An 8,076-nucleotide genomic window follows, 5' to 3' on the forward strand; every position below is an offset into this window, starting at 1 on the left:
GTGCAAGTGATCTAATGTTCAGAAGCCCAAACTTTAGGAAGTGTGTCTCTATCCTTTTCCTTACAGGTACTGCTTTAGCTTTTGAAGGCAGCTGCTTTTTATTACTGATGCAACTGACTTCATAGTTTTAATAATTTACATGTCTGTTGTTATAAGTCAAAAATCATGGAGCTTATTTTGTAGCTTCATTCAGGGTTGGAAAAATCATAAACTCATTAGCTGTCACCGGGCAAGTGAAAGCTCTACAGTGCTGCCCAGTGCCCTGTTATGCTTCCTTGGAGGCCCAATTAACTAGGCAAAAAATTGGCAAGTAAGGTAGAGGCATTCTGTAGCCATGGTCTTTATAGTCTCTCCTGATAATGTCTCCGTTAAGACATTTCGTGTTTGTGTTCTCAACAACATTTCCACTATGTGCTATGTTGTTCTCTCAATCTGGTTAGGACCTATATTTTTCCTGGATGATGGATTTAAGTTCCAGGTGATTGTGTGTTTTTCTAGCAGTAAGATTGTATCACAATATTTACTGAATATTACTGATTCTGAAACCTCTGTCTCAGATGTGTGTGTTCCAAATAATATACTAGGCTAGTACAACCTGTTCCTTCCAACAGATAAAGTACATTCCTGCTCTGTGGATCAGGTGGTGGGATGTGAAATAGTGTCATGCACGACAGTATCAAGGTGCATTGCTGTAAAAATGGTGCAAAAAACAAAAAAAAACATCCAGTGAGTTACAGAAATGCCTTGCTTATGAGAGAGGAGAATGATTCTAGCTGACAGGAAAGGCACGATACCTCAAAGAAGCACACTTTACAACAATGGTGATCAGAAAAGCATTTGAGGTCAAACCCTGTGGTGGATGAGCTACAATGACAGAAGACCACATGAGGTGACCAAGTCACTCTTGTGAGCCAAGAACAGGAATCTGAGGCTACAGTGGGCACATATTGTGATTAACATTTACGGCATTTGGCAGACGCTCTTATCCAGAGCGACTTACATTTATCTCAGTTATACAGATGAGCAATTGAGGGTTAAGGGCCTTGCTCAGGGGCCCAGCAGTGACAGTTTGGTGGCCCTGGGATTTGAACTCACGACGTTCCGATCAGTAGTCCAACACCTTAACCACTTAGCCACCACATCCCACACTGGATGTGATCTGATGTGAACTGATGCTCTTGACCATCTGAAGATACCTTTAAATAAACTGAAATACTATGAGTAAAAGTACACGCTTTTCACTGACAAAATGAAGTTAAAGGTATGTTTCCATGTGGAAAATAACTATTATTAACTGTTTTGACCTCAAATCAGATAATTAAATCTGCAACATTTACCATTAGATAAAGAATCGACTTGTTTCGCTAATTGAATTGACGCTAGTCTAACCTGGGATTAGCAACAAAACAAAAACGTCCTCATGTTCAGCACTGTAGGCTGTAGTGTTCAGCACTATATGCTGTAGTGTTCAGCACTGTAGGCTTAAAAATTGATATAATAATAATATTAACACTATTAGCATTTAGGTATCTTTCTATAGATTTTTATGTTTACATTTCCGGCATTTGGCAGGTGTCCTTATACAAAACCACATACAAAAGTGCTTTAAAGAGGTTAAGTCTCTGTCGATGAATACATTAACACCGGTTCACTAGGTTACAGACTTAGAATACACAGAGCACCATCAACCTAAATCTCTGTTCATAAATATACACTTAAAACAAACAGGGAAAAAGTGCAGGTATTGAGAAAGATGTAGGTCTTCACACGTCGTTTGAAGATGTCTGGACATCTAGGAGAAGTTCCTTTCACCACCTCAGTGCCAGAACAGAGAAGAGTCTTGATGTATACCTACCTCTTACCCTGAGAGATGGTGGGATCAGACGAGCAGTGCTGGGAGATCTGAGGGAGCGAGGTGCAGCGTGAGGAGCGATAAGAGCTTTGCGGTAAGAGGGAAATGGTACATTTTTGGCTGTGTAGGCATGCATCAGTGCATTAGATTTGAATCTGATGCGTACAGCTACTGGAAGCCAGTGCAGGAGCGCAGCAGTGAGCTGGTGTGTGAGAACTTGGAAACAAGTCGTTCAGCTGCATTTTGGATCATTTGCAGATGGAGAATTGTGTTTATAGGTAAACCATAGTAATGACCACAGTGATTAGATGCTTTAGACTGAATTGACACTATGCTAAACTGCTCTAAAGCAGTGTTTTTCATCTTAATTCACACAAAATGCAAAGAGTGAAGTTGTGCCCAGTCTGAGGCTTTGCCCATAATGATCTAGCTACAGCTAGAGGTCACTCTTCTCAGGAGGAAAAATATGACGGGCTTTAGGACCTGACGAGGGAGAACAGAAAAGGGGGGAAAATGTTTCCCAGCGCTTGGAAGTTGCACACTGGGCTGTTGAATTGCGCGCTGTGCACGCGCTCGGTACTCGCGCGCTCTTTTGTAGTCGTTACTGAACCGAGCTCCAACTTTCCACCCTGTCAGTGTACCGACTCAACACCGAGAGCTGGAGCGGAAAGCTCGGGTGTCAATAATGCTCTCTGCAAAGCGCTAAGCGGAAGCGAGTTGACGGCCATATGATTATATCTGCAGTCAGAAACCGAACCGCAGTTGAAACAAGATCAGAAACAACAACATATTCGAGGGAGGAACACAAGCGGAGCGTCCAGTCGAATCCTGAATCACTTTACGCGCGGTCTATTGCAGCTGAGAACCGAATCAGGAGTCGGTTCGGGGAGCTGTCCACACTCCTTAGGGTTTAGAAGATTAAAAAAGGGGTTAATATTTCCGGAAACTGGTGAGTGAGTAAAAGTTTTTACTTTTTTTTTCAGCAGTGCAGCATGAAAACAAAGAAATCTAGACGTAGAGCGTCTGTAAATTATTGTGTTCACATCAATGAGTGTGTGTGTGATAGAGAAAGAGAGAGAGAGTGTGTGTGTGTGTGTGAGAGAGAGAATGTGTGTATGTGTGAGAGTGTATGAGTGTGTGTGTGTGTGTGCGAGAGAGAGTGTGTGTGTGTGTATGAGTGTGCGTGTGAAAGAGTGTGTGTGCGTGAGTGTGTGTGTGTGTGTGTGTGTGTGTGTGTGTGTGTGAAAGAGTGTGTGTATGTGTGTGTGCGAGTGTGTGCGTGAGTGTGTGTGTGTGTGCGCGCTTCAGAATAATCTACTTTGATAAGAACAGATGACATGCCTTTAAATAACAAACACATTTGCCTTATTTTAAGTGATGATGATGATGATGATGATGATGATTTTACTTTCAGTGATGATGATGATAGCAATAATAATAGTAATAATAATAATAATAATAATAATAATAATAATATTTTAATGATTATGGGTGTTGACTGATTTATTTACAGAGCCAATTACAGTGCAATAAAAGTGAAAGTATTATAAACATAGACAAATCAGCCATAACTAATATTACATAGGTTCGCTTTGTGCTGCGAAAACAGCTCTGACCCCTAAAGGCTTCGACTCCACCAGACCTCTGAAGGTGTCCTGTGGAGTCTGACACCAGGATGTTAGCAGCAGATCCTTTAATTCCTGTAAGATGTAACTAGAGGTCATCTTCATGTTGCAGTGGTGGCACAAGCGGTTAAGGCTCTGGGTTATTGATTGGAGGATCAGGCTTCAAGCTCCAGCACTGCCAAGCTGCTACTGTACCAAGTTGCTTCCTCGAGCAAGCGCTTAAACCTCACGGCTCCAGGGGTGCTGTATCATGGCTGACCCTACGCACTGACCCCAACCTCTAAAGTTAGGATGTTCTAAGAAAGTATTTCATTGCGCTGCCAAATTAAAGGCATGTTCTTCAACGGATTTGATTGTTTGTACAGTACATCCTACAGAAGCTGAATCAAATTGAGATCTGGGAAAATATGGAGGCTAAATCAACACCTTGAACTCTTGTCATGTTCCTCAAATCATTCCTGGACTATTTTTTTGCAGTGTGGCGTGGTGCATGATTCGGCTAAAAGAAGAGGACACTGCCATCAGGGAATACTGTTACCATGAAGGGGTGTACGTCATCTACAGTAATGTTTATGTAGGTGGTGTGTATCAAAGTATCATCCACATGAATGCCAGGACACACTGTTTCTCAGCAGAACATTGCCCAGAGCATCACTTCCTCCCCAAGCAGGTGGGGGACACAAACCCATCTGTCCACATCATGTAAAAGAACATGTGACTCCTCAGACCAGTCCACCTTCTTCCATTCCTTCTTCTACGGTCCAGTTCTGATGCCCACTGTAAGTGCTTTTGATGGCGTATAGGGCTCAGCATGGGCAATCTGATTGCAATCCACTGTGTGTTCTGACTTCTTTCTATCACAGCCAACATTAAGCTTTTTCATCACCTTTGTGCTACAGTAGCCTTCACTCCACGCGTGCACCAGTGGACCTTGGATGCCCAATTCACCGATGGACCACTTTCGGTAGGTATTACCCACAGCATACCAGGAAGACCCCATACCAGGAAGACCTGTTGTTTTGGAGATGCTCTGACAAAGATGCTCTAGCCATAAAAATCTAGCCCTTGGACATTTTTCCTGCTTCTAACATCATCTTCAATACCAGACTGTTAACATGCTTCTTAATATATCCCATCTCTTGACAGATGCCACTGTACCGAAATAATCAATGTTATTCACTTCACTTATCAGTGGTTTAAAAATGATGGCTGACTGGAGTATAGTACACGTGTAAATAAAATACTCTTCAGTTTTTCCAGCCTCACTAATCCTTGTCTGTTCTGTGTAGCTTACTGATAGTGCCGTAAACATACGGTAAACATATCCAATGTGTTATACACACGACATTAGACGCTTATAGCGCACTCACAGTCTCGTGCACGCCTGTGGATCTTGCATGTTGCATGACTGTGAAATCGTGGCACACTTCACGCCTCGCATGTCACCAGATCCATCATATAATTAAAGGAGAAGTATGTTACACTTGTATGTCACGGTTGTGTAATATGCAAAATTATGATTGCACTTGCAGTCGATAGAAACATGTTGTCACTCCTCCTCTTATTGCAGTTATTTATAATCATAATGCAGCCGCATGGTTGTTAACTTTCTGAACTTCATTACTATTAACTATTATGTAAAACAGTTCATGAATTATTGCCAGCACTGTAAATGTATTCATGTAATCATTGCATATATTTAAATATATTAGATACTTGAACTTGAACCATTCGTGATTGCACCCAAACCTAACATGTAACTTGTATTGCAGTATATCTGTGTGTGTGTGTGTGTGTTGGCAAAAAAGAAAAGCATGTGATTGTAGAGTGAGAAAAACGTAAAAATGTAGAAATGTAGTTTTCAGGCATCTGTGACCTCAGTGGCATATGTCTTCCTTCAAGCCACCAAAACTCAGTCACCTGAAATCTGCCTGTTTATAACCGGCCAGTCTGAGCTTCCGTTCTCTTTATTTCGTGCAGCGTTCATGGCTCCTGACCACAGACAGCTTTCACCCACTCCTGGTGGGTGTGAATGAATATGCTGAAGGCTTTCTGAATGTGTGTTTGTGTGTGTGTGTGTGTTTGTGTGTGTGTGTGGCTGCTGAAATCGGAGGCCTTTTCAGGTTAGCCTGTAAAAGGACTCTATTAGTGTGGGTCAGAGCAGAAGAGTGTAGGCTGGTCATGAGGACAGAGAAAGTGAGATTGGCTTTAGTGCGTTCTGAGACTGCAGCTAGGATCAGTGTGTGGAAATGACTCGATTATATGTGTGCATAAGGAATGAAGACACAAACACACAGACGGATAGATTGAGTCGGCTTGTTTCGGTCAGCATGATGATTAGGTTGATGATGTTTATCATTCATGTCTGTTGAATGTAATAATGATGACATCATCGCTGCACTACGAGGAATGCGGTTTATAGACTGTTGTTAACTGACTTCTCTTACAGCGCCGACCAAATGATGATCTAAATGTAATAATGATTTAACGACCAAATGTTTCATTTTTTTTCATCAGTATTTGTATAGAAACATTTAACAATTCACCTCTTTTTTAATTTAAATCAAATTTTATTGTTTTCATACATGGTACAACATGCAGTAAAAAGCTTTATTTTACAATGGGGTGAAAAGAGAGGAGATTAAACAAAAGAATTCAGTACAATAAAATAAAATACGAGTTTGAGTAGCAAATGGCATTTGCTGTATACTGGTAAAAGATATAGATAATATATAATGATACAGCATATGAACCGGTAAAAACTGTTTTGTCAGCACGTGGTAACGGTCGAGTGTCAGCACGTGGTAACGGTCGAGTGTCAGCACGTGGTAACGGTCGAGCGTCAGCACGTGGTAACGGTCGAGTGTCAGCACGTGGTAACGGTCGAGTGTCAGCACGTGGTAATGGTCGAGCGTCAGCACGTGGTAACGGTCGAGCGTCAGCACGTGGTAACGGTCGAGTGTCAGCACGTGGTAACGGTCGAGCGTCAGCACTTGGTAACGGTCGAGTGTCAGCACGTGGTAACGGTCGAGCGTCAGCACGTGGTAACGGTCGAGTGTCAGCACGTGGTAACGGTCGAGTGTCAGCACGTGGTAACGGTCGAGTGTCAGCACGTGGTAACGGTCGAGTGTCAGCACGTGGTAACGGTCGAGTGTCAGCACGTGGTAACGGTCGAGTGTCAGCACGTGGTAACGGTCGAGTGTCAGCATGTAGTAATGGTCGAGTGTCAGCGGGTCGTAACAGTCGAGTGTCAGCACGTAGTAACGGTCGAGCGTCAGCACGTGGTAACGGTCGAGCATCAGCATGTGGTAACGGTCGAGCGTCAGCGGGTCGTAACGGTCGAGTGTCAGCGGGTCGTAACAGTTGAGTGTCAGCGTGTAGTAATGGTCGAGTGTCAGCGGGTCATAACAGTTGAGTGTCAGCATGTAGTAATGGTCGAGTGTCAGCACGTGGTAACGGTTGAGTGTCAGCAGGTCGTAACAGTTGAGCGTCAGCATGTAGTAATGGTCGAGTGTCAGCGGGTCGTAACAGTCGAGTGTCAGCATGTAGTAATGGTCGAGTGTCAGTATGTAGTAATGGTTGAGTGTCAGTATGTAGTAATGGTCGAGTGTCAGTATGTAGTAATGGTCGAGTGTCAGTATGTAGTAATGGTCGAGTGTCAGTATGTAGTAATGGTCGAGTGTCAGTATGTAGTAATGGTCGAGTGTCAGTATGTAGTAATGGTCGAGTGTCAGTATGTAGTAATGGTCGAGTGTCAGCATGTAGTAATGGTCGAGTGTCAGCATGTAGTAATGGTCGAGTGTCAGCATGTAGTAATGGTCGAGTGTCAGCATGTAGTAATGGTCGAGTGTCAGTATGTAGTAATGGTCGAGTGTCAGCATGTAGTAATGGTCGAGTGTCAGCATGTAGTAATGGTCGAGTGTCAGCATGTAGTAATGGTCGAGTGTCAGTATGTAGTAATGGTCGAGTGTCAGTATGTAGTAATGGTCGAGTGTCAGTATGTAGTAATGGTCGAGTGTCAGTATGTAGTAATGGTCGAGTGTCAGCATGTAGTAATGGTCGAGTGTCAGCATGTAGTAATGGTCGAGTGTCAGCATGTAGTAATGGTCGAGTGTCAGCATGTAGTAATGGTCGAGTGTCAGTATGTAGTAATGGTCGAGTGTCAGCATGTAGTAATGGTCGAGTGTCAGCATGTAGTAATGGTCGAGTGTCAGTATGTAGTAATGGTCGAGTGTCAGTATGTAGTAATGGTCGAGTGTCAGTATGTAGTAATGGTCGAGTGTCAGTGCGAGCAGGAAAATGCTTTTTGACTGGCAGTGTAATAAAAAGAAAATAAAAATTTAAATCCTAACCATTTATCCTTAGTTTGATTTGTGTTTTAGTTTCAAAGAACTGAACCAATTATTATTTACTATGGAATTTAATTCTCAAGTCTTTTTATTTCTTTATTTTTTTGATATATTTTTTTTGTTGTAATGTTTCACATTCACCCGGGCAATATTCCTCCTTCATTTACTGTGATCTCTCTCACACACACACGCATATGCACACACACACACACACACACACACACACACACACACACACACACACACCTGA

At 42.6% G+C, this 8,076-nt stretch overlaps 1 protein-coding gene across 4 annotated transcripts in view; it reads left to right on the top strand.

Moving 5' to 3' along the window:
* The first annotated feature begins 2,356 nt into the window (after positions 1–2,356).
* Positions 2,357–8,076, top strand: part of camkk1a (calcium/calmodulin-dependent protein kinase kinase 1, alpha a) — a 91,722-nt gene continuing 86,002 nt past the window's right edge. For all 4 annotated transcript variants that reach the window (XM_060863545.1, XM_060863548.1, XM_060863549.1 and 1 more), the window contains exon 1: positions 2,357–2,801. The gene's annotated coding sequence lies outside the window, so the exon portion shown is untranslated. The remainder of the gene's footprint in view (positions 2,802–8,076) is intronic.

Source organism: Tachysurus vachellii, chromosome 26 (assembly GCF_030014155.1).
Source record: "Tachysurus vachellii isolate PV-2020 chromosome 26, HZAU_Pvac_v1, whole genome shotgun sequence".
Classification (NCBI taxonomy): domain Eukaryota; kingdom Metazoa; phylum Chordata; class Actinopteri; order Siluriformes; family Bagridae; genus Tachysurus; species Tachysurus vachellii.